Consider the following 26,492-nt stretch of genomic DNA (forward strand, 5'->3'; position numbering starts at 1 on the left):
ACAGATTTTTAAGATATATTTTCCATGAGTGTAAATCATTTTTGAAATATTTTTCTCCCAATAGTGATACTTTTTTTTAGTATAAAGAAGTCTTTTTATCTCAGCAATGTCTAATATTTACTAATTTATGATAATTTGTGTTTGCTCAGATATTATCAAATCATCTTTTCTCACCAAAAATAAAGTATTCCTCTTGTTTAGTATGGCAGTCAAGAATTTAAACATTTATTTTTAATATTGCTTGCCCACAATATGCTGTGATTTTGAAACACATCCTTTTCTTCAAAGAATTAACAAAATGATGACAGTGTAACTAATAGTTATTCACCAGCCAATCTTTTATCATCATCATATATAACAAATAAACTACCTCCTGTTTCAGAAGGATTGAGTTGTTTCAGAAATAATTTTTCAATTGCATTTTAAGAGTTTCACAACTCCTTTCTCAGTAACCTTACTCCCTCTACATACTTACGACATATGGGAATTTATCATACTTTTTTGTTCACTTTCTTATCTCCATCAACTACACTGCAAGTCTCTTGGGGTTAGGGTCCATGTCTACTGGTATTTTTAGCACAGTCACCTATTTTAGTGCATGACACACAGTACATATTCAATATTAACTTTTGAATGGATAAGTGGAGCTGGCACTTGTCACAGAAAAGTCAAAATTTAGTTTAAGTGTAGCCAAATTAACTCCCTGTTATGACCAAAAAATCCTTTGAAGGAACATACTAAATATAGTCTATGCAAAGTCTCATTCACAAAGTGAGTCCAATACAATCCAAATTACTTGACATATGAACAAATCGGAAAGTCTAATCTATATTCAAGAGAAAATTTGATCCAAGTGTTGGAATTAGCCCACAATGATGTTATAACAGTTACTGTAAGTATGCTTAAGGATGTAATGGAAAATCCAATGTGAAAAAGAGAGAAAAAAACAAAAACAAATTATCAGGTGTTGTGGGACACTAGCAAAAGAGCAAACATTTTATACAATTAGAGTTTTAGAAGGCGAAGAGAGAACAATGCAGAAAAAGACAAATATGAGAGGAAGATTTCCCAATTTGGGTAAAAGACATAGACGTGCAGACTGAAAAAGCTCAGAAAATTCACAAAGAAAACTACACCCAGGTACACATAGCCAAAGTGTTGAAAACCAAATATAATAAAAAATTTTAAAAGAAGTCAGAGAAAAAAATGGCACATTATGTACAGGGAAACGATAAGAATCAATGCTGAGTTTTCATAAGAAACTACGGAGGACAGAGGACAACAGAACAGTACAGAGCTGGGTGGGAAGGTGGCAGAGAGAACAACAGTGAACCCAGAATTCTATATCCAGGCCATATATGCATGAAAGATGAAAGCAAATAAAGAAACTTCCAGATGAGAGAAAACTGCGGAAATCTGTCCCTAACAGACCTGAAGTACATGAATTTCCAAAGTTCTCCAGGCTGAACTACATCAGAAAGTCAAATATCCAGAAGGAATGAAGAACACCAGAAATCATAAATATAAAAGACTATTTTTTCTCTTAATATCTTTAAAATACATGACTGTTTAAAGTAAAAAATTCTAACCCTTCATTGTGGGATTTATAACATATGTAAACGTAATACGTATGACAATTATAGCGCAATGTTAGGGAGAGGTTAAAAGATCATATATAGTTTCAAAGTCCTTACATCTTATGTGCAAGGTAGAATATTAACCCTAAATAATAACTATAAGAAAAGTTAAGGATATATATTGAATCTCTAGAGTAATCATGAAAAAAGCTAAAAAGCCACTAGATAAAGAGGAATTCTAAAATTATTTTGGAACATTTAATCCAAAAGAAGGAAGGAATACAGAAACAAAAAACAGAAGGGACAAAGAGAAAACAAATAGTAAATGGGGCTTGAATCAAAGTATATCAAGAATTACATTAAATGCTAATGGACTAAACACACTGAATAAAAGGCACAGATGGCCAGAATGAATAAAAAGCAAGATCCAATTCTATGTCATCTTTAAGAGATCCACATTAAATATACAGACACAGATAGACTGAAAGGTTGGAAAAGATACACCACACAAACAGTAAGCATAAGAAGACTGAAGTGTTTAAGTTAATAACAAAGACTTCAAAGATACGCAGAAATCATTTATAATGATAAAAGGGTCGATTCATCAGAATAAAGGCACAACAATCATAAATGTGTATGTACCTAATAACAGAGCTTCAAAATACATGAAGCAAAACCTGACAGAATTAGAAGGAGAAATAAGACAACTCTACAATCATAGTTTGAGTAATTAACAGAACAAACGAAAAAAACAAAAATCATTAAAGACATCAAAGATCTGAAGTTGATTTTCATAGAAAATTACAACTTCAGAATATCCTTTTCTTTTCGAGTACACCTGGTATATTCACCCAGAAAGATCTTATACTGGGCTATAAAACTATTATAGATCTGAATGGCTGGATGGTCAGGGTTCACCATAGTTCATACCCTGGGTTTCCTGGCTCATCTTGCCCTTAAGACACTTAGTCTTAGGTCTTCGAAAAGCCACTCCATTTAGAATTTGTGACTCTGGGCTCCTTGGCCACAAGGCAATGCAACCCTCCCAGGCAAGCCCAAGTCTCCAGAACTCCACCAGTCAAGTCCCTGGCAGGCTGCTTAGTCAATAAGACAGAGACAAGAAAGACAACACGCAGGTGGGTAGGAAATAAGGATGTTAAATACTGAAACCAAGTCTTGATACACTGTTCTTTGATAAAGCTTATTCAATTGTTCAATTAATTCAAGAAGCATTTTTGGGTAACCTGGTAAAAGCCAAACATTGTGTTAATGCCAAAGAAAATTTAGGGAGAAAAAAATCAGGAGATGACTTTGAACTATTAATTCAGAGGAAAACAAAGAATATGAAACTTAATGAATATGACAGACAAAGGAACTTCAACATTTTAAAACATAATCGTATTTTTTATGTTATTAATTTTTAAATAATTATAGATTTGTAGAAACTTGCAAAGATAGTACAGAGAGATCTCATGTATCTTTCACCCAGTTTCCTCTAATTGATTACATCTTATATACCTATATAGTACAATCTCAAAACCAGGAAATTGACATTAGTGTAAAGTTTGTGTATAGTTCTATGTCATTCTATCACAGTTGCATCAATCATGTACCCACTACCACAAATCAAGATACAGTACTATCTGAGCACTCAAAGATTTCCCTCATGCTATCCTGTTTAGACTCATACCTGTCTCCCCTCACCCCAACAACCCTAACCCCAGGCAGCCACTAATCAGTTCTCCATCTCTATAATTTTGCCATTTCAAGAATATTATATAAATGAAATCACAGAGTATGAAGCACAATAGAATTTTAGGCAGAATTAGTATTTTGAAAAAATTAGTATGACTGGCAATATTTAGGATCGACTGAAGAAGAGAGAGATCAAATGAAGAAGCTACTGTAGTAGTGAAATATGAGCAAATATCAGTGGGGAGGTACGTAATGGCAAAGAGAAGGCAGGAACAAATGGCAGATGTTGGACCCCAGCCAAGAGCCCGCTTTGAGAATCACAGTCTGAATGAAACGCCAAGAATTAGAAGATACAATAACCACGCCAGAGGTGCCTCAAACAAGCCAGGGGAAATATACACTATGACCCCACATGAGTTGATCTTCCCACAATTCACTCCTTTATACAGTGGAACTGTATTATGGAGAAATGAAATGAGTGATGATCAAGGCAACCCTTCATCTGGCAGTACTATGTGACAGAAGCCTGGGCCCTGGCCAGGGATTATACTCAGCACTATGCTGAATTAATTCCCAACAGTCAACCATCTCAACCAACAGCAGTTGGCTTCATTTTTCATCCAAATCAATGTCTAAATCCAAAATGAAGCCTTAATATATTCTCATATCTATCTCGAATGAGGGAGCCTGCTGTAGTCAGAATAAAACAAACAGGAGACAAATTCCAGCTCTGAGCCTTACGAGCTGGTTGGCATAAGAAAAGTTACTGCAACACACTAAGCTTCAATCTCTTTTCAGTAAAATGGGAGACTCCAGACCTACCTCACAAGCCTGCTGTGATGATTTAATGGCTTAACAGGTGTAAGGCCCCCAGGACAACGCCAGACACAGAGCAGCAGGTGCCAAGTTAATTTTAGTCAGCTTCCAGTACAAGCAATGAAAATTTACAGAAGTGAAATTTTACATGAATGAATGTTCTCTGGGGAACTCAATTTGCTAAAAATCACAATATATTACATTTATCAGAGACCAAAGCTAACACTGATGATTTTATTTGATGGTTGTATTATCCTCATGATATCAGGAGACAGTTCCATGTTCGCCATGATACGTGATCTTTCCAATACTAAATAGAAAGCGAAAGCCCTACAAAACGATTCATCAGCTCCATGTGCTATAGCATTTTCTTGGGAGTACACCAGAAGGAAAATCACCAAGGCTGTAAAATCTGAATCAGTTTCACTTTGTGGCTTACAGAGTTCTTAGGGAAACAATCTAGGAGAAGCAGACATGGATGATTAAGCTAAAGGATCTAATAGGTAGGGCCAAAAAAAGAGCAAAGAAACAAGGTTAAATAGATGAAAGAGTGAGGGTAGCATGTGCTGTACCTAACAAATAGCAGGCAAAAATATTATGAAGAAGTAAAAGCAAAAGAAGGTGAACATGAAAAGGAAGAATAACCTGGAGCAAGCTCTGAATTCCGATTCAAGCAAAAATGCCTTCAGAATTTTGCAATATGCTAAATTACAATTACATTGAAATCCTTTGCCAAAGAAATTCAGGTCAGTCCGTGTGTTTGATATATCATATGCACAGCCCAGACCTAGGTTCTTAACATTTCAAGTTTAAAACTAGAATCTATAAATTATTTCTATTACCACAATATTTTTATGGGTGTGTGAGGAAGATTGGTCCTGAGCTAACATCTGTTGCCAATCTTCCTCTTTTTGCTTGAGGAAGACTGTGGCTGAGCTAACGTCTGTATCAATCTTTCTCTATTTTAGGTGGGATGTTGCCACAGCGTGGCTTGATGGGCGGTGCTAGGTCTGTGCCAGGATCCGAACCTGGAAACCCCAGAGGCCGCCGAAGTACAGCACGTGAACTTAACCACTCAGTCACTGGGCCAGCCCCACCACAATATTTTTTTTAAACAAAACAGTTGCTTGGGTTAGCCCCAGCAGCCTAGTGGGTGGGTTTGCTGCAGCCCGGGTTCGGTTCCCGAGCGCAGACTTTCACTACTCGTCTGTCACTGGCCACGCTGTGGCAGCAGTTCACATGGAAAAAGAGGAAGATTGGCAGCAGATGTTAGCTCAGGGCAAATCTTCCTCAGCAAAAGATTAAAAATAAAAATTAATTAATTAATTAAATTAAATAGTTGCTTCCACCTATTATTCCTCTGAAAGCATCTGTCCCAACCACAGATGTCTCTCTATCACCTGGAGCCCCTGAAGGAGCTCCTGGGGGAGTCCCAGGATGTTCAATAGCAACCTAATCATGAATTGAGTTTATATATTTGTTCACTCCTATAATTAAAATCATTCATAAGGCCATTCTTGCATCTAAACTCACCACTCGCTATATTATCATCCTATTCCTTCTGAAATGTCTGCAAAGAACTAAGAATAGATCCAGTTTAGATGTAGTTCCCAAGATCACAGATCTAAGAAAATTCTTGAAAAACAGTAGGGAGCTAATGGAAGATGGCAGTTTTACCATAGGAGAGAAGGGAACTCAGACTTTTCACGGGTACTGAGTTCATTATCTGTATTTTTCAAGTGGGTCCCAAGCTGTAGTGACTTTCTGCCATCTCCAACTCAAAACCCCTGTATCCTGAGTTCATACTTTTTCAACTACACCCAGGGGTTTGACAGCAAACAAAAACCAATATTTTATCATGCTATACCCTTTACCCTTACTCTCTACAATCTAAAACAATTTCTCCAATGAACCAAATCCTAACACATCTTTTCTCTCCCAGATAGATCACTTTTAGAATTTACAGGAGAATAAGTAAAATGTAGAAATTAACAAAAATTGCAGCTAATGACAAGCAGTGCCCTACCCTAGCTGTCATGCTATGAGCACAGGCTTCAACTCCGTATGTCCACTTGCAAGACAACAGCTTAGACCTGAGGATATATGTACCCCACTCCCAGACCCACCGGGAGTTTAATAGAAGAATTCACTCCAGCACTGAGAATTCTGTCTTCCCCACTCTCCAGTGCTACAGGGTGAAAGACACACTGTCCAGCTACCCATCTCTACAACCAAGTTTTGCATCTCAAGCTAGAAGGTGACTTTTGGCATTCAAGAAGCTCACATTTGCTATTTTGATGCCATTTACTTCCCAAAACATTCACCATCATCTTCATTATCACTTTCATCTTCCAAAAGGTTGTTCTAAATATCCAGGTCAACCAGCTATAGCACCCTCATTCTTTACCCATTATTAGCAATCAATTGTTTTGTCATTCATCCAGGATTAGAGATTTCTAGGGCACTCTCTTTCTCTTTACTAAAGATGCTCACATCACCCACATCCACATGGACAACCTTAAGCTGCATATAGTTCCATGGCCTCCTCTTCCCTTAACTTTAGCTCACCAACCCAAGGTTACACCTTGGACCTTGAAGTGTAACTGCTCTCCTAAAATCTCAACCCAGTGTCCCACTTTCCAGCTAAAATTGTATCACTTTTCAGCCCTCACTCCTTTATTCCTACTCTCTGACAACCTCGAATCCCTGTGCTTTCACGCTTTGTGTTCTTTACCAGCCCCTCCTGGCTTCATCTCTTTCTTTATGTGACCATAGACACCTAACTGCTCTGTCCATGCCACCTTCAACTCCACCGTGCACTCCTCTCTTGCCCACGCAGACATCCTACCTGACCTACAATCACCAAACCCCAGAGTAAGTCACGTCTGGCATTCTCAACTCTTATACCTGGGCTCTGAATGCTGCTACAAAGGACAACACAACTAAGGGATCTGGTGCCACTACCAACAGATAGTGCTCAATATCTTTGCTCAGTAACCCCAGAACCCACCCCTCATATACTCCTTTGCTTTTTCTTCTCAGTTGTTTTTTCAAACCTGCACAATTTTCCAACAACCTGCCCTTTCAGTATCCACATTAAGATAAAATAGATTATCACATGATTCCTTCAAGGCATTCTCTCAACTCTTTCTCCCACCAACCACCTACAAGCTCATACTTCTCTCCTGGCACCCAGGAAGAAGGCAATGTCTGTCCTTTCATCTAAGACTAATCCATCTATACTTGATTTATAGATCTCATAAACCAACACTCTAGTTGGGACCTTGTTCTATTAACTTAACCTAACAATTCCACAATTTGAAGTTAATCAAAATTGGTAATTATGGAAGTGTGAAAAGATTTACCCACAAAGATATTAATGGTAGCATTATTTAAAATAGAAAAGTACCCAAAAAAGCAAGAGTGCCAATAATAGGATTATATAAACTACTATATACACACAATGTAATGCTAGTCAACTGTGAAAAAGTAATGGTGTAAAATAATACGAAATGAAAGACCCAAGTGTCTCTGATAGATTAAGGTACATACAAAAATTCAGACAATTTATTTTCACTAAAAAGTGTAAATATATATCTACTACAAATATACAGTGATACAAACACGGCTTGAAAAACAATGACAAATTTCGGGGCCGGCCCTGTGGCTGAATGGTTAGTTCTGCGTGCTCCTCTTTGGTGGCCCGGGTTTGTGGGTTTGGATCCCCGGGGCGGACTTAACTCCACTGATCAAGCCATGCTGTGCAGGCATCCCACATACAAAGAAGAGGAAGACTGGCACGGATGTTAGCTCAGGGAGAATCTTTCTCAAGCAATAAAAAAGAGGAAGATTGCCCAGTGGATGTTAGCTCAGGGCCAATCTTCCTCACCAAAAAGTACAAATAACTATAGTGATAAATTTTAACAGTTAGTATTTCTTGTTTATTGGATGAAAGGGAACTTTATTCCTTGTGTATCTGTATTGTTTGCATCTTTATAATATGTATGTATTGTGTTAAAAGAAAAAAAACAAAGCTAGTAATGTTTAAGCTCTCCCTTTATCCTGTAGCCTTTTCTAATTATCCTCTGCTTTACTTCTTAAAGTCCTGTTTACAAAGAGGAATCCAACCCATTCTCACCACCTACCCACTTGCACATGCTCATTACAATCTGGCTTCCACTCCCAGTACTCCACCAAAATTCTGCTTCTTCAGGTCACCATCGGCCTTTTTTTCCTAGTCCTCTTCTTACATGAATTCTCAGATGCATTTAAAAAAACGAAACCAGCACGAAACCCTCCTTCCTTGATTCCTGAACTCCACCACTCCCTGGGCCCCTCTTGCTTTTGAAGATGCTCTTGTTACTCTTTGACTTTTGATATCTCACATTTCATGTTGTTTTCCTGTTTCAATGCTTTCTAGCCAGGCTGAGTGCTCTATTTTTTCACATGCGTAATCTCAAGTACATTCATGAGAGTCCCCGACCAGCCGTAAGCAGAAGACTCAAGTATTCCATACCTCCAAATCAAGCTGCTGGTTTCTTTTTTTTCCACATTTTTAATAGGATATTCTGCAAGCAAATTAAACCCAAGACATACAAAACAGAACTCATAGCCTTCTTTACATTAATTTTCAACTCAGCAAATTAAATACCAAGAAATTCGGGGCAAATAATAGCAGCAGCTGCTGTTAGAAACGACAGATCCACCTACCACGTGACCACATCAGGGCACAAGCCCCTTGGGCACTTTCTGGAGCAGAGAAATTCTGATTTAGTAGATTTGAAATGGGATCTGGGAGTGTGCATTTCTAAAAAGTACCCCCAAGGGATTCTGATGAAGGTAAGCTCTGGACTTTGTCTCCAAAAAACATCGATACTGATTCTACGGAATAAAATTCTAACTGCTTAGCATATCTTCCAAGGCTCTTCCTGAGCTGACCCATAACTACCTGACCAGCCAATACCCACAGACCTTAACTTCTACCCATTTCAAGTTCGACCATTCCCAAAACAGGGCATTTTCTCCATACAAAGGAAAGTGGAGCCAACCAGCTTGGATTTGAAATCTGGTTCTGCCTCTATGAACTGTGTGATGGCTGGCAAGAGAACTAACCACTCTCTGCCTCAGTTTCCTTATCTGTAGTACCCATCTCAGGGTTGTTGCGAGGAGTAAACAAGTTAACACATGTAAAGCACTTAGAAGAAGAAAAAAAACCCACACCAAAGCATTCAATAAACACTGTGTACTTCATTAATAATATTATCATCATTATTATTACTCCTACGCATAGACTTACATTCCTGGAACACACTCCCCTCTTCCCTCAAGACTCCATCTCAGGGACAACTTCCTATGAAACTTCTCCAACAACCCAGGCAGACTTGGGTGTTCCTTCCCCTATGTCCCACTTCACCTTGACATGAACTGTCCTCAAGACTGAGGGTACAGACCAAACATTTCATCCTCAAATTCCCAGGGCTGTGACACAGTCACTTACCACTCAATAAATAATTTCTGAATAAATGGACAAATATATTTTTCCAAAATTGCTTGGACATATACCATGACAGTCTCAGACAGTAGGCATTCTACCTACTACTTGGGCAAGTATTTAAATATTTGATAAAAATGAGCAAATGCTGGTCCCCAAGAGTTCACCCTGTAGGTACACCCCACTGTGCAGGTGAGCGTTGGCCCTTTCAGCACCTTCTCTTCACTGGCTTTTTGTGATGTAGAGAAGAAGAATGGCTTCTGAACACCCAGGGCATATGTATTCTCTGTATTTTTCATTTTCAAATCTACATAAAGAGGGTGACACTTGCATTATTACCAGTCCTAATAGCATGAGCTGAAATTCAAGAACACAACAAAAGGGAAGATCTCTGAGATGCTCCAAAAAATGGAAGCACCAGTTATTTTCGATACACAAGAGTAGAAATGTTAGCATTTCAAACTGATTAATAGTTTACTAACTTGTCAGGAGACCACTATACATTAAAGTCTTTATGTAACCTACTCCTATCTTGAAAGTATAGGAGAAGGAATGTCAGTTCTCCTAGACAGAAGAGGGCAGTGGTATGGAACATATGTGAGCAGGAAATTGTTGCAACAGCATATATTCCATGCAAGGAATAAGCATGCTTTATTCAAGGCCTCTGGTGACAACTGCACACATATATCTGCCCACCCCTTCTCCCTACCACTCAACCTGAAGACAAGAGATCCAAGGTGTCATTCCAGATGAGAAGACACATCTTTCCCACCAATGAAATAAACTGTTGATATAGGACGACTTATATTACCCTTTACAAAGGTAAAAGGGTAAAGGTGCTTGCCCAAAAAAGCTTAACTTACTTTCTCAATAATACATACGTTCCTATTTTCAAAGTTCATTTTGATAATTTTTAAAGTTATACTTTCACCAAGTGAAGTAACAGGATCAAAAGTAATGTTCGTTTGTTTGATTTTTAGGAAAGTGGCCAAGTCAGCAACTTGTATGCTTAAATATTACCCTGTAGGTCAAATGCTTGAACTCTAAGTAAACCATCTTCTCCACAGGGATGAAGTTGAAAGACCTAAGTCCAAATCTGATTAGGAACCTGGATGCATGCTTTATTTATGGTGTTAATATACCATATGGTGTGAGCCAAATTTTTCTTTTATAGTCAAATGCAAGAGCCAACAGTATATTTAAATGAAGTTCTGCTTCTCTCTCACTCTTTAATCATAGTGAAAAATAAAAGGAGGTCACAAATGCAATTCCAACAAGACATGAATAGCGAGCAGATAGAGCACGCCAAGTCACCAACACTAAATTGATTATATATAAATATTATCTGAAATCTACATTAAATTAATTATATATTATTATATGTATTATATATATAATTTAGTATATAAATTAAGTATATATTATTTCTCCCCCAAAAGTTTAATGTCTGGACTTTTCTTCTCTGCACAGTTTGCAACTATAACTAATTCAATATTCTTTTGATAAATATTCACTAAAATGTAAATGCCTTTACCTTCACTGTTTTACAGATAAGTTCAAGTTATAAACGGTTATAAACACTTTAAAGCTGCTACAAATGATTTACACAGCACGCCAAGGCTGAAAAGTTGAATACGATGAAATAAATTCTATAACTGAAGAAAGGCTTTGTTAAGGCAAGAGAAAACATTTTAAGAAAAGACTATATATAAATATTCAGAGAGATAACTACAATGGATATTAAGATACTACCTCAGCAACTTCCTCAAATATTTAAAGTACATAAAATCAGCTCTTATCTTTCCAAGACAGTTTCTGGTGGAATATCAGGCACAATTCTTAACACCACCTGAAGACCCTGCAGGATCCAGCCCATGCACTTGTCTCATCCTCGTCTTGCGTCACTGTTTTCTCTATGCTCCAAGAGAAGGACTCCTTTGAGCTCTTAAGCACGCAATGCTCCCTCTGCCTGGTTCTCTCTCCCTTCCTCCTACTCCTTTTTGCCTTGTTAACTCACTCTCATCCTTCAGATCTCAACTCAAATGTCACCTCCCTTCCCAGGGAAAAAACTTTCTAACCACCCTTCCCAGACTTAGACAGGTCCTACGTTAGAGCAGTTACACAGTTTGTAATTACACGTTTATTTGCATGACATTAACACTTGTTTCCCCCACTAAATCCGTAAGATTAGAGGGCACCTCTGTTGTCTTCACCATAGTACCTCAGCACCCATCACATACCAAGCACACAGTAGGAACACTGTAATCATCTGTGGAATGAATGTTTATGAAAAACGTATAAATCCTTTGATCTTCCAACTCGGAACAACCTTTCTCACAAAATTACTTAGCAAATATGCTACAGTTTACAATCTGAAGAGCACAGGAGAAAGAACGTGAACTTTAGAATAGCTTTTACAAGCCATGTGAACCACAGAAAATTAAATTGGCTAACCTCCTCCTGCTCATTTGTCAAGTGAGATTACATCCACTTCCTAGTATTGTCAAGAGGATTACACGGAAGATGATATGTGGAGGAAAGCGCTTGTGTAATGAAAGAATCACTGAAAATGATTTCTCAACTCCCTCCCCTCCCCTAAAAATTCAAGAATGAGGAGAAGGAAAATAAATCTGTAATGGACAGAGAAAGCCACCTCACTATCGGTCCCACCCTTTCCCCTCCCTGTTGCATACGGAAGCCCTTGGGTTTGCAGGGGGAGACTCCTTTCTCCCAGGCTGAGAGACTGCTAAGCCCATCAGAATTGCTGGTCCTTTCCCTACAGGAGGAAAAAGAAGTCACCTAGCCTATCCAGGGGCACGCTGGCCTCAGTGATTGGTTCAGAGTGATCAGCTCCGAGTAAAGCTTGGAATTTTAATTAATGGTTTGGGGAAGACACACTCACTCCTCCCGGATGTGAAGGAGGAAGCACATAGCCCTAGTTTCTGCTGGGACCCTCAGCATGGTGAGCAGACAACAGAGAAAGAGGGAGCTCAGAAAATGTCAGAGACAGAGGCAGAGCCCTGGTCAAACTAAACCTAAATCTCACTATCAATGAACTTTTTATTACACAAATAACTTTGCTTATACTATTTTAGCCAGCATGAAATATTTGTTTTTCTTACAAGCAAAACAACACTAATTTATACAAAGACCTATTGAACTGCGTGAGATATTTTCATGTAAACATCTGCAAACTATTTAAATTAAAAATTAACAGAAATAGAGCCTTGATTTCATTTTATGATTTTTGCCTAATTATTTTAAAGTAGATAATAGACCAGTGATTTATTTAGGGTTTTAAGTAATATTCCTAAATTTTACAGAAGTTGTGGCCTAAAAACAATTGTAATAAATTACATAGCAAAAGTTGCAAGTTGACAGGTCTTATTATTTTTTCTGTTTGACAAAGATAAGGTCATTTTCTTTAGGGTATAACTTTTTTTCCTTGTGATTAAACGATTTTTCAATTCCTTCATAGGCATTTGATTTATCATTTTGTTTTAAACCTATACGTACACAAACTTCGATGTGGAAGGCCACATTCTATGCACTGCATTTCTTGTTTGTTTTTTCCTGGACTACAGCCTTTCGGGAGCTCAGCAATTGAACAGGAGAGTGGTAATACTTTTAGACCATAAAATAGTATTTCTAAATGCTTACCAAAATCAATTAGCCTTTCACTCTTCATTAAGCTTTTGAAAAATGACTTGTTCTCACAAGATGAATGTGGAATGTATAATTATTTGAAAACAAGGGTACTGTACTTAAATCTGACATATTTTGACCACAAAGTTAATTGATTACTAGATATTCAATTAGCAAATGCAACTCATGCTTAAGTCAGTGAATATGTAACTAAAAGATAGCTTTGATCTAACAAATATGTAACACAAAGAGAGCCATGGGAACGGTTTTACCAAAAGAAAGGTGGCAGTTAACAAAACAGTTAAAATTACGATATCAGTTTTGAATATATGTCTAGACTGAACACTAATATATAGATTTTTCCTGTGTAAGCAGAAGTCTTCATCAAAGCACACTGCTGACCCTAAACCCAATGAAACAAGAATTACGTAAGACTGAATTAACTGATGAGGAACATTTAATCATAGCTATTTGTTTACATGTTGCTGCTGTTTTAACATCCTATTTTCTCACGAAGATTTGAGGAAGATTTTCATCCTTTTTTCTCTTTTTGAGCTATATCTAACTTTCAGTTTTGTAGACACCGTTTTTATATAAAATAAAATGAAACATTTTAAGAGTATCTAATACTCACTGATCCCTCCCGAATTCAGAAATTCCTTATGAGTCTTCATTAGGAGCATAAAAATAGAGCATGTGTTTTATGACTGATGAAATCTGTTTTGAATATAACTTAGGCTTAAATTGTCAGCAGAAGTTTTTTGCAAATCTTTGTGGGACATAGCGGTTATAAAGTGGCAGCCGTAATGTGACGTTAATTTAACTCTTGGCAGAACTTTAGAACTTGCCTTACTTCTCATTTTGTAGATGCAAGTAAATTAGGGGTGGAAGATGGGGATGAACCTATGTCCCACTTTCCAGCTACTAGAACCATGAGACCCTTTTAAGATCATGCAGTTGATTCCCTAGTTTACTCAGAGTTCCATATATTCTGAAATTCTATTTATTATAAGTTCCATCCTTTCATAAGATCAATTATGGTGAGAAAAGTTCATCTGAATTTAAAAAGATGGCCTCGTTTTAGCCAAAGCAGCTCTGGAGTTGATAAACAAATGCCTCCTTATCTCAGAGTAATTTAGGTGCTAAACTGATTAAGTCAACGTGATAAATACAATACATTTTGCTAAAAATATTTTTGGGTTGTTGAAAAGTTAGAGATAAAAGGTTCCCAAATAGGGATTGGTTAAATAAATAATGGTATATCTATTACAAAGATGCGGCAAACACTATAAAGGATGTACAACCGTAAGCTAAGAATGCTATGACACCATTTTGTTAAAAATTTGGATTTCTGTATATTTACTAAAATACAGATTTATAGTTGTATAGGGCTTTTTTGGGGGGGAGAAGGGTAGGCTTTTGGGGAGCAAGGTTTCTTACTTAGATCATTGATTGTTGTCATTGCTGGTGATATTTGCCTTTCTTCCTAATTCTTCTGGAATAAGTTTTATAAATAGTAATCAAGCATATTTATAGGGGAAAGAAAACTACTTGAATTAATTCAAAAATTATATTCAACAATTCAAATAAGAGTATATGCACTAATAAAATAGGGCAGCTCCTCTGTGCCTCCTGGCTAGATCCTATACATCCTGGTAGAATTAGTTTACAGTTTTACTTTCTAACTCCTCACTCCCAGCTTCCACCTAACTTTGTCCAAGCTGACTGAGACGAGGTTAAATCCTCTTACTGAACACTTTCATAGGGCCTTGAACTTACTCCTCCCAAAACTTTGCATGGTTATAATTTGGGTGAATATCAGATCAATGCTTCTTTCCCCACTAGAGCAAATTTCTCTCTGCATCTGATTCACTGTTGTGTCCCAGAGGCTTAAAATACATGCTATCATATCCTAAGAGGTGCTCAAAATTTATGTGTAGCTCCCTTGCCATACACATGGAATGATCCTTAAAATGTGGTAGAATAAGAAGCATTTTATGTCTTAACAAAGATAAACACCATAAGTCCACTTAACTTATTTAAAGTCTGATTTTAGGAGATGAATAACTGTTGCCTTTCACTCATGGAAGAGATTTTTAACATAAGGGATATAATTTGGCCTATAACATGTCTGCATGAAACAAATTACTGTAATGGAACTTTACTGCACTGTAAAATGTCATCAAATGAGAATAAAGGAGTCTCATTGTCTGTGTTTACACATTTCGTGCAGAGGGTTCAAGTGCATTCATCTGGAATTCAACATGCCCCAAATCATGGAAATATTACACTTAATATTTGCAACATTGATTATAAAATCTGAACAAACAGCAAAGAGCACATGAAGGTCCTGAAATTTCAATATTTGCAGGCTATGCAAATACGTTTAAATAAATTACAGAAAATATTCTGTTCACATAGATCCCCAGGAGCCAAACAAGTGTACACTAGAAGGCTATTACAGCACTCCCACGTGAGAGAAGCAACCAGCAATCCGGCTCAGAAAAATGTTCTTCCAGTCACTACAAACCTTTTTGTTCATGATGAATTTCTATCATAGCAATACATTACAGTGATACTAATGATACTGAGCTTCTAGAATACTGGTTTGTCGAACACTTGGTTCTGCATATATAACCTTGTTATGGTTTGAATTTTTGGTGGGCATAAATACCTCACTGCCTCAGCTTCCCTTTCTAGACAATGCATGGTTAAAGAATAGATCTGTGTCTTGGCATCCTTGGTTTGGGCACTATGAATTCACTGAAGAAAATGGGAAAACCCCAGCCCCAGTGAAAAGCCACTTCTCTATTTCTAAAAATAGATAAACCTCTTAGCAGATAAGGTAAAGAAGAAATCTCTCAAGGTACAGAAGCACAGAAAAGCAGAGAGAGAGTATTAACTGTCTTTGTTCAGTCAAGCTGAGATAGAAAATGCATACTAGCCATCCTGGAGACATTTGCAATTTGGTTGAGAATTACACAGTTCTAAGGACGTGAAATAGGAAGGAGAATCAGTTTTGTATAACAGTAAATACATTACTGACAGATTGACTTGTTTAAATGATTACGTAATTTTCAGCAAACAATTCATCTACATGCTGCCTTCTGTAATCACTCGGACATACATGTATGATTATCACCAATTAATTTATCCAGTGACAGCTCTGAACAAATGAAGAACTGGATACTCCTTCACCATCACAAAGGTCATGTCTTCTCTTTTCCCCATTTCCTTTTCTTAAGAGGGCCAACGAGAAGGAAAATGATGAAATTTCCTTCATGTGATTTCCCAATCCCCATCTCTACCATCAAGAGATCCTTCACAAATTACTATGAATTTCACATATACCAAGTGAAAAGAAGATAAAAATCCATATGGGATCTGATATAAAACCTCCATTAAAAAAAAAGGAAGATAAATTCAATGTTAAAAGCCTTTGTATCACTCTTATCTATATTTTTATATTTAATATCATTATAGCATATGCTCCCTCAAGATTTTCTGAATGCTTCAGAAGTTATTTTTCAGAACAATGTCACTTAAGTTCATCTTCCTCATTAGTAAAGTTACCAGTTACTGAACAGAGTACGAGGAAAGTAAGGAAATGTTTCACATGGGACAAAGCCACTTAAGGAAGGCTTTTGGAGGTAAATGGATAATATTTGAGAAAACACTAGAAACTGATGAATACACAGATTTAAGGAAAAGATGAACAATTGTGCTAACCAGATACGTAGAGAACTGCAGGAAATCTGACTTGGTAGGAAAATAAGTAATCATATTGAAGACTAAAATGAAGCCTCACCTAATAGGAAGAGACTGAAAATGATGATAAAGACATTAGATTCTACCAGAGATATTCACAAAATGCCCCTTTTTAGGGAGAACAAACTGTGAGGCAGAGAGTCAATAATTGATGAGCCATTTTCTAAATTATTTAACAACTACTATTTCAACCTGAATATAATCCACTTGAAATCTAAACATAAATACTGCTATTACAGCTTAATAGAATCTTTCAAAAATTGACTTATAAACTAAGAATATTGGTTGAAGTCAAGAAATCAGGGAATCGTTTAAAAGCTTTTTATAAACTATTTCATCAAGAATTTTTAAACACGAAGATTTTTTTACGTAAAAGAAAATATTTTTCAAAAAGTATTGGTATTAGGAATTTGAATTTTTAGTTCTTTTTTAAAAGTCAAGTTGCCCACCAGAGAGTCCAATAGGCACCATCTGTTATGTCAGGAGCAAGTTTTTCATCCATTTTGAATCAGTCATGTATGACCATAGATAAGAAATAAAAAAGCACTGTTATGAGAAAATTATTCACAGTTTCATTCCTATAGTTACAAAAAAATAAATAAATCTGCTGAGTCAAAGCTATTGTATGTCATTTGCAATTGTCATAAAAAAAACAATTTTTACTACCTTGTTTTCAAAGCCAAATTACTCAACAAAATATTGAACGTTTCCAAAGCAGTCGGTTAATTAGCTTTTATGCAAATATCAGTCTGCATATCAACTATTTCTATTCAGAATTTCTTTTGACCATGTTTAGTAAATCTGTTCAAAACACTGTTTGTATTTATATCAAATGGAAAACTGGTTTTAAAAATTACAAGTACTCTGCACTAATTTCTATGGATAAGTACTATCATATGTTTTGTGTTTGTTATGATTCTCTCCCATATTGTATGCAGTTTATTTTTCCAGATTCTAATTCCAACCTTTCTTAGGGGCAAGCACTAAATTACTGTCTATTTATTGCACTGTATTTCCACTGCCAGCAATAATGAGTAAGAAACCAATATTCTTTTGCTCACATGCTAATCCTCTGCGAAAATTAATGATAATAAAGATCGTGATCTCTTACCTGAATCCCTAATGGCCAGATGCGTTTTGAAATTCAGAGTTTTTCATATTTTAGAAAGGTAAGAAAGGGCATATTTAACACTTTACCATTAAAAACAATAATCTATCAGGAGGGAGAGGTATGAATGTTCCTACTACAAATAATCTCATGTATGTTCCGATCGGTTTGCCACAAATATGAGCCAAATCTACAAAATAATTTTATTTCAATTTTCAGAGCTTTTTGGATTTAGAAAGTCTGGATAATGAATTGTATACAACCTACATATTTCAATTTTTAATATCTAAAAGAATGACTCATGAGGTCACATTCTGTAGTTAAGCAAATACACAACTGACGATAATAAGAAATTTATACATAAATACTTAAGCATTGAGTCCTACATCTTATGTTTTCCCAATGACTATATCCAAAAACACAAAAAATACCAGGAGAGGATAGTGAACATTTCTCATCGCAGTAAGATTAGGATGAACCCATCTCCACAATGGAAAGAGCGAAAAGCCTGTCTAATGATCCTTTATTCAAGGTTCAACAAGCACATCTTTCTTCCTTAGCATATAAATAAATTTAAGAACTCTACCAGGCTTCCCAGATTTACATAAGCCAGATCTATGCAAGCAAATGCACAACACTGTAAATTTCCTATTTTACATTTTCATTTGACTCAAGTCCAACAGACGAACATGCTCATTCTTTTAGACAGAAGAGCAAAAGAGAAATCAATTGAAAAAAGAAATTCAGAATTGTTTTGATTTCACTCTCTAAGGGCCAACCACAGGATAAAAGGCTTTGGAAATGGGAAAAAAGTGTACATAATGTGATCTTGATTTCACAGAGAGTTAGAGTGGAACGGAAGTCAGCAATCACCTAGTGCACACCTTCATTTTACAGATGAAGAAACATCAATTTACAGGGACCCGTTCAATTCCATGTGCAACCAGAAGCAGAGCAGGGTTTCCTGACATTTTCCTCTAAGCCATTTGGCTCTTGTGACTTTGCACACTGAGCTTTGCTATGGCAAGAAACTTCTGATTACTTTGTGACAAGATCTAATCTTTCTTCCTCAAAATACTTCTGAACATAAAACCAACAGACTAAAATCTACTGTCCAAAGTCAGCCAAACCCCACCAGAAACACTTTCCCTCACAGGTGACTTCCTCGTCTCCTAATTAATACACCTAGGATGATGCAGAAGAAGAAGTTTACTTCTTCATCTATTATATTTCACCTTTGATTATTATTAACAAAAGAAGCTATTCAAATTGCCAAAGTAGAAAGGTGTTTTCAAAGAAAATCACTTAAAATATCGCAAAAATATCTCAGTGATTTTGGGCACTGAATAAACATTCTATTAACTAAAGTACTGGTTAATAATCAGCACATAGACTCAATTCTGTCATATCAGCTTTTTTCAAGAAATAAAAATAGGCTTGACATTTATGAAATTACACAGACTAACAAAGAAAGAATTGATAAAACTAGGACCAAACCAAATCCGGTTAAAATTCTACAAGGTGTACTGATGACTCTAAGTTTTACGTTTTTTAAAAAATCTGTTTCAGTTTTAGCAGAGGAAACATACCCAGGTACTTGCCCGAATTAGTGGTAAACAAGCAAAAACACTTCTTAGTACCTTAATTAACACATTTCCATATGTGTTCGCTTTAAGAAGGCATTTAAAATGTTTATTTGATTATACTTGCATTCTCAAATGTGTCTAGCTCCCTTCTTCTTCTCCCATTCTACATACTAAAATAAATTCTGTTCAGGTAATGGACATTTAATAAAACAAAGAAAACATTTCAAGGCCAGACTTCATAGTACTAATATCTACCTTTCTCTCCCCTTTTAAAACCAATGAGTACTTTTATGCTTAAAGTCTGCAAGGTGACAAGAAGGATACTGAAGTTGTCATCAGTGTCAAGGAGTTCAAATTTATCGGTAAGCGAGTGAAGGAGAAACATTTGAGACAGCTAATCTGAAAGAGATGGATGGAAGATGCCTGCACAAGATATTCATACCTTACTGAAAAGAAGTAATTCGAAAAGAGTTAGCTTTCTGACCTGCAAAGAGAAATAAAATTTACTCCCATAACATTCATAGATTTATAGTCATAAAAATGGACCATCTATCTGGTCCCCTCATTTTATAGGTAATGAAATTAAGGCCCAGAGAGGTCGATCGATGTGCCCTTTGTTACACAGCACCTGGTCCAGAACTTAGGTCTCCTCAGGTCAAGATGCCTTTCATTAAATTTTACCAATTTCATGATAATTTAATTGAACTTGTACAGCATATTTATTAACATTTATATGTAGCAGAACACCAGCTTTTGCTCCAAGTCTGAAATCAATCAATTTAAACCAATCATGAAATGTATTTAGCAGCCAAATGTGAAGAAAAAGTTATTTTTCCTCTGTATAGTGTTTCCTCAGCAAAACAATTTTTGTGAAAGGAGACATATCAAACTCTCTTTGGCATCAATTTTGAAAATCCATATTAGTTATCAAAGCAGAGTTCCTAGAACAATGAGGTAACTCTGTTGAAAATTATTTTCGCTAAGTTCATGAGAAACAAGGAGAGCAAAAATTTGTCTAATTTTATTTTTTTAAATGGATGAGATTTTCACTTTAGAAGCGGAGTGGTTTTCAACAACTGCACATTCATATGTGTGCCATAAGACTGTACCATAAAATTGCCACATACCTAAGTACATTTATGAGAAAAAAATGTTTAAAATCTTCAGTCAGTTTGAATTAAAAAAAGCTATCAGTTACCTTTTCCTATACCAATGAAGCTCTTTGATTTGTCTCATCACATTGTTAAGTATTTTTCAAAGTTAACATATAGGTAACTCCAATATAAAAAGATACTCTAAAACGTTTTTTAGAGAAAAACTCTACAATATTCCATATAAAATTTCATTTTGAGTGATATCAAAATCATATACTTCAGAAATTATGCATCAGTTTAAACTTTGTTGGAAAAGCTATCAACTCAAAAATATTTAACTTCCTTGATATTAAAATATTAAAGTAGTTTTGCTTTCTCTTTTAGAAGCATATCTGTATCAGGCATTCTCAGGAAAGAAAAGGCAACTAATTCTGGAGGGGAGCAATGGAAAGTCTCCCATGGGTGCCAAAAGAAACAAAAACGGAAGAAAAAGAAAAAAACATGTCTCCATATAGTTCTTTAAGAATTGAGGAAACTGTGGGACCTTAATTTTGAAAGTGTGATTCCTACGAAAATAAAGGCCCGATATAAAAATAGATAGTTTGATAAATAGCAAAGGTGAAGCTGAGTGAACCAGCAGTTAAATTGCACTCAGAATATTAAAGAGGAAAAATGGGAGAATGATGCCAATTTTAAAAGACTGTATGAAAATATCAAAATGACAAAAGTTTCTCAGAACTCAAAATGCTAAGAAAAATAGAATCATTTTTACCACTTTTAATGAGCTGATTTGTGGATACTTCAAAATTCAGATCATTCTTTTATGTCAGTCTAATTGCAACATCACCCATATCCACTCTGACATCTAAAATTGCAAATATCGATGAAGCTTCTTCACTGGATGATGTCATTTAACAGAGGAAACAAGATAATGGCTTAGAAATATTCATTAGAATTGAAAGGAAAATATTTAAGCCTTAATTTACTTCCACCTAAAAAAATGACAGAGAACTAATGAATGCTGGCAATGTTCACGTCTGCCCGCCTCCGGTCCCAAGGCCTTCCGCCTCAAATATGCGCCCTCTTAACCTACTCCAACAATAACAAGCAGGACTCTGAGTAAGCAATTCAACGTGAGTATCCCGTTATGACTAAAAATATTACAAAACAAAAGAGAGCTTTTAAAAGCACACGAGAGGTTTTATAAATATGACAAATATTAAGCCCTTGAGAGAAATGACATTCACATTCAGAGTAACAGAAAGTAATAAGAAAAGTAACAAGAGACCGAATTCAATAATTCATTCTCATCAGTTATGAACAGTCAGAACTCTGCATTCATTCAACGAAGTACAGAGTAAAGGATTATTGAAGACCTATTCTGTGCCACCGTGGCTGGTGAATTAAAAGAGACAGGGCCCCTGAACTCAGGAAGGTTCGAATCTGGCCAATGTTGAAAATCGCTCTTCTTCTAAAGTGAAAATCTCATTCATTTAAAAAGATAAAATTAGACAAATTTTTGCTCTCAATGCTTTGGCAACTATGAACTAAGTGAAAACAGTTTTCAACAGAGTCGCCTCGTCGTTATAGGAACTCTGCTTTGACAACTGATATGGAATGCTCCGAGGGAAAACTACACCATAAACTGGAGCATAAAACAAGGGCACGTGACTTGCCAACAGTGCAGGAAAGGAACGTTCCCCAGAGAAAGCAATGATGGGGCAGAAATTTGTAGATGAGTCAAAGACAAGGATTGGAGGAGTTTAAATGCATCACCTTCATTCTTCAAAATTTTTCAGTTTTTAGCCTATAGCTTCCAAACTCAATATGGAACCCAGAGCTCCTCGTGGTCAGAGACTGCACTTTACTCCTCTGTGAGCCTGTAGTACCTGTAGCCCCTGGCACAGGGCAAGGTGCAAATCATATCAGCCTTAACACATTTTCCTGAAAAGAACTGAAAGCAAGCCTGCAAGTAAGGCAGATCACCTGAAGTGTCTTACGTTTTAAAAATATAGTCCACATCTACCAATGCCAAAAGTTTTATCAAAGCTGTAGACACAGCATCTACATGAAGAACAACAACACGAAAAGAGGGATACAGCATGAGTGGATCAGTGTACATCTTTTCCAGAGGAAGCCAAATCCAGAGGGAAGCAGGAGCAGTAGGCGTGGGGACTGGGCGAACTCCAACAGAAGGAAGTATTTGGCACGCGAGCGCCAGGGCTGACTCACAACGTGTCCAAATGTGCCTCCAGCTCTTTGTACAAGGAAGTAGCTCAAATGCTCATTAAAAGGAGTGGAGGTGGTCATAGAAATACTACAGCCCTGCCGATAGGGAGCTAAGGATAAAATGATTACCAAAACTATTCTCACTCAAACACACTACAAAGAAAGAGTCTGTGTTTTTCTCACAAACTTAAAAGGCCCTGAGGAATCTCACATGGTCTTGATTTATGACTATAAATGTCACCTTTACCATACAGTATGGCAATACCTTGTCCTTAAGCGGGAGGGTAGTTTCTAATGATACAGTCTTTCGGTTATTTCCACAAAAAGAAATTATATAGGAAACAGAGGGATGTATGATTCTAAGATGTGAATTCTCTCCCCAGTGCATCTTTACCTCTCCCCTCCAGATAAAAGGAGTCCTGCCTTTTGGGCAAGCAGAGGGGCCTGGCTCTGTCCTTTGGGAAAGGTCCAAGCTGGGGGGGACAGAGATGATCCAGGGGGACAAGCCCTGAGCAGTGCCTCCTGCACTTGCACACAACCAGCCTGCACAACCCTTGGTGGACCTGACCTTGGAGAATATTCAGGAGCCAGCAAGTCTACATCAGATGAGGATGCGAAACAGCTCCCTTGCGGGTTTTCCTGCACTGGGGAAAGGGAACTTTCTCAATCGTCGCTGTGTCCAAGCCAACTTTATTATTTGGAGCTTCATTCCCACAGGATTTGTTAATTGAGACATCGTTCGCAACATACAATACGCTTTACAGTGGTTTGTGATGCTCGTCAATGTAGTTCAATGAGAAAAAACAGCCTCCCTCTCAGATTTTGAAATCAAATTTGAGCTACTCATATCAGTAAAAATGTATTTATAAAACGGGTAAAGAAATAAAGCTTGGAAAGTAGCTAATGAAACAGCTTACACATACTTATTTTATTCATTATATATTCACTGAACACTTTTATGTACCAAGCACTTAATTAGGTCATTTAATAAAACACCTTAAATTCATTATTATCGTACAGTGAGGAAACAGAGACTCCAAGTTTAGAAACACTCCCCAAGTCACATCCTAACTAAGAAAAAAAGTGAAGCTTCAAAGCCAGATCTGTCTGGCACACAGCTAAGTAAGAGAATTTTTTAAAAAGTTCGGAGGAGACAACTCGAAGCAATATGGCATAGCTGTGGAATAACCACATATAAAGGAACCAAACTGTCAGCTTTCTAAAAAGAGGCACAGAAATACCATAGGAGTAGGTGGCATAGCCATAAACAGCTCAAGCTCTAAGAGATGCTTTTATAGCCAGGATTTGAAGGAAATCTTGCCTAGATGCACAGAATTAGAAAAACTATCTAAGCAGTTGCTTACAAACTGATGAGGCTAACATTAGCAGTGCCATTTTGAAATACAAACACTGACAGAAAAGAACATACTGATTATGTTTTAGAAAGACTGGCTTAGGACCTAACAGATCTTCTGCTGCTGCGGCTTAACTGTAAATATTTGTTTTAGCACCAGTATTATATACTGTATAAACAACGGAAAATGTCTGCCATGGAAAAACAACTAGTAAATTGATAAATTACCCTTTAATTTATGTTACTTACCCCACTAATTTTACTTTAATTGTCAGCCATTATTAGCAGTAAACTCACGAAATTATGGTTGAATTTCACAGACATGCCCCATTTGAACATGTATTCATGTTAAGGAGCAATAGTCATCCAATACTTTCCCAGATTAACAGCGATGATTCAAATATAAGATTTTTATTTGCACCTATGTATAAACATCTTTTTTTTTTTAAAAGATTTTATTTTTCCTTTTTCTCTCCAAAACCCCCCAGTACATAGTTGTATATTCTTCCTTGTGGGTCCTTCTAGTTGTGGCATGTGGGACGCTGCCTCAGCTTGGTTTGATGAACAGTACCATGTCCGCACCCAGGATTCAAACCAACGAAACACTGGGCCGCCTGCAGCGGAGCGCGCGAACTTAACCACTCGGCCATGGGGCCAGCCCCATGAACCTATGTATAAACATCTTATTAAAAGTGTAAATAATTGTCTTTTTTTTTTTTGCTTGACAAAGATTGTCCCTGAGCTAACATCTGTGCCAATCTTCCTCTTATTTGTGTGTGGGACACTGCCACAGCATGGCTTGATGAGTGCTGTGTAGGTCCACGCCCAGGATCCAAACCCATGAACCCCAGGCCGCCAAAGTGGACTGCACAAACTTAACCACTATGCCACCAGGCGGGCCACTTTAATTGCTTTTTTTTACTTTCGACATTAGCCAGCATTCACCTCTAGCTAATACACACAGACAGAAACATGCAAAATGGTTTTTGAAAAACAACTAAATTCATTTAACTGTTATTAAACTACTACTCCAACCAAAAAAGTTCAGACATTTTCACTACAATTGTAACAATAAAAATATAAAGGAATATCATATACAGCAAAAATTGTAATATGTATTGCCTTTACAAAAAAAATAATTTTAAACAACATAACTACATTATTTTCCATTAATAAAAGAATAAATTGCAGACAAGTAGAAGAGGGGAGAATTATCTAACATTTCCCCATGCATCATGAGCAGGCATTTGTGATGGACACAGTCGTGATTCTTACTCATCTACACAACAATTCGTCAATATCAATCCACGTAGCTACAAATTCACTTCTGAACCAATCAACTTCTGTTTTCAGTCAAGGATAACCAAACTGATTTCTTTTCTGTGCTGTGCTGGCACATACACCGTGTCACTTAAAAGGAAACAAAGCAACACGTTTGATTAGCTATAATTTACTTTAAATGCACCTACTGAAAAGCATGCAATTTGCATGCTTTATAAGGTAGGTAAAAGGAAAGAATCAATTTTCACACATACAATACAATTTCATCAAGCTATTTATTTGTTTGTTCATTCCAAAAGCAGAAAGGAAAGGCATGTAATCTGAATAGACAATCATATTTTAAAGAATTTTTGCAGTTGGTTCTGAAGATATTTATAGGCATGTCACTGCACAGATGGAGGTTGACCCAAAGAGAATAATTTCTCCCAGAGGATTTCATATCCTCTTCTTAAACTTTAAAAGGAAACTAAATTTCTCCTAAATAAGTTTTAAAAAAATATTTCAATGTCTCTAGGACTTAAAACTTTGTGAAGAAACTTTTTTAAAAGTCTCTGTCCCTTCTTCTTAAAAGAAGATTTTTTTTAAATCTAAGGAATAAAAATAAACCCGTTTGGGGAAATCTGAAAATGTTCCCCACTGATGTATTTTTTCTTATGTTTCCTTTATTCTTCTCACTCAGTTTTCTCTTTTGGTATTTACCTTCTTTAAGAACTTCTTCCCCCATCTAATTGTAGCACTACCAGGATAATGTACTTCCCACCACAGGGAAATCAGAAACTCAATGGATCACACTACCGTAGAGCTCTAAAGGGCTTCCTAATTCATCTTATAGGCATGAAGAAACAAGA

The 26,492-nt window shown here is 36.6% G+C and overlaps 1 protein-coding gene across 2 annotated transcripts in view; it reads right to left on the reverse strand.

The window, feature by feature from the left end:
• The window catches only part of PARP8 (poly(ADP-ribose) polymerase family member 8), a 169,035-nt gene that overhangs the window by 84,722 nt on the left and 57,821 nt on the right, over nucleotides 1–26,492 (reverse strand). The window lies entirely within an intron of this gene.

This window comes from Equus caballus, chromosome 21, assembly GCF_041296265.1.
Source record: "Equus caballus isolate H_3958 breed thoroughbred chromosome 21, TB-T2T, whole genome shotgun sequence".
In the NCBI taxonomy this organism is placed as follows: domain Eukaryota; kingdom Metazoa; phylum Chordata; class Mammalia; order Perissodactyla; family Equidae; genus Equus; species Equus caballus.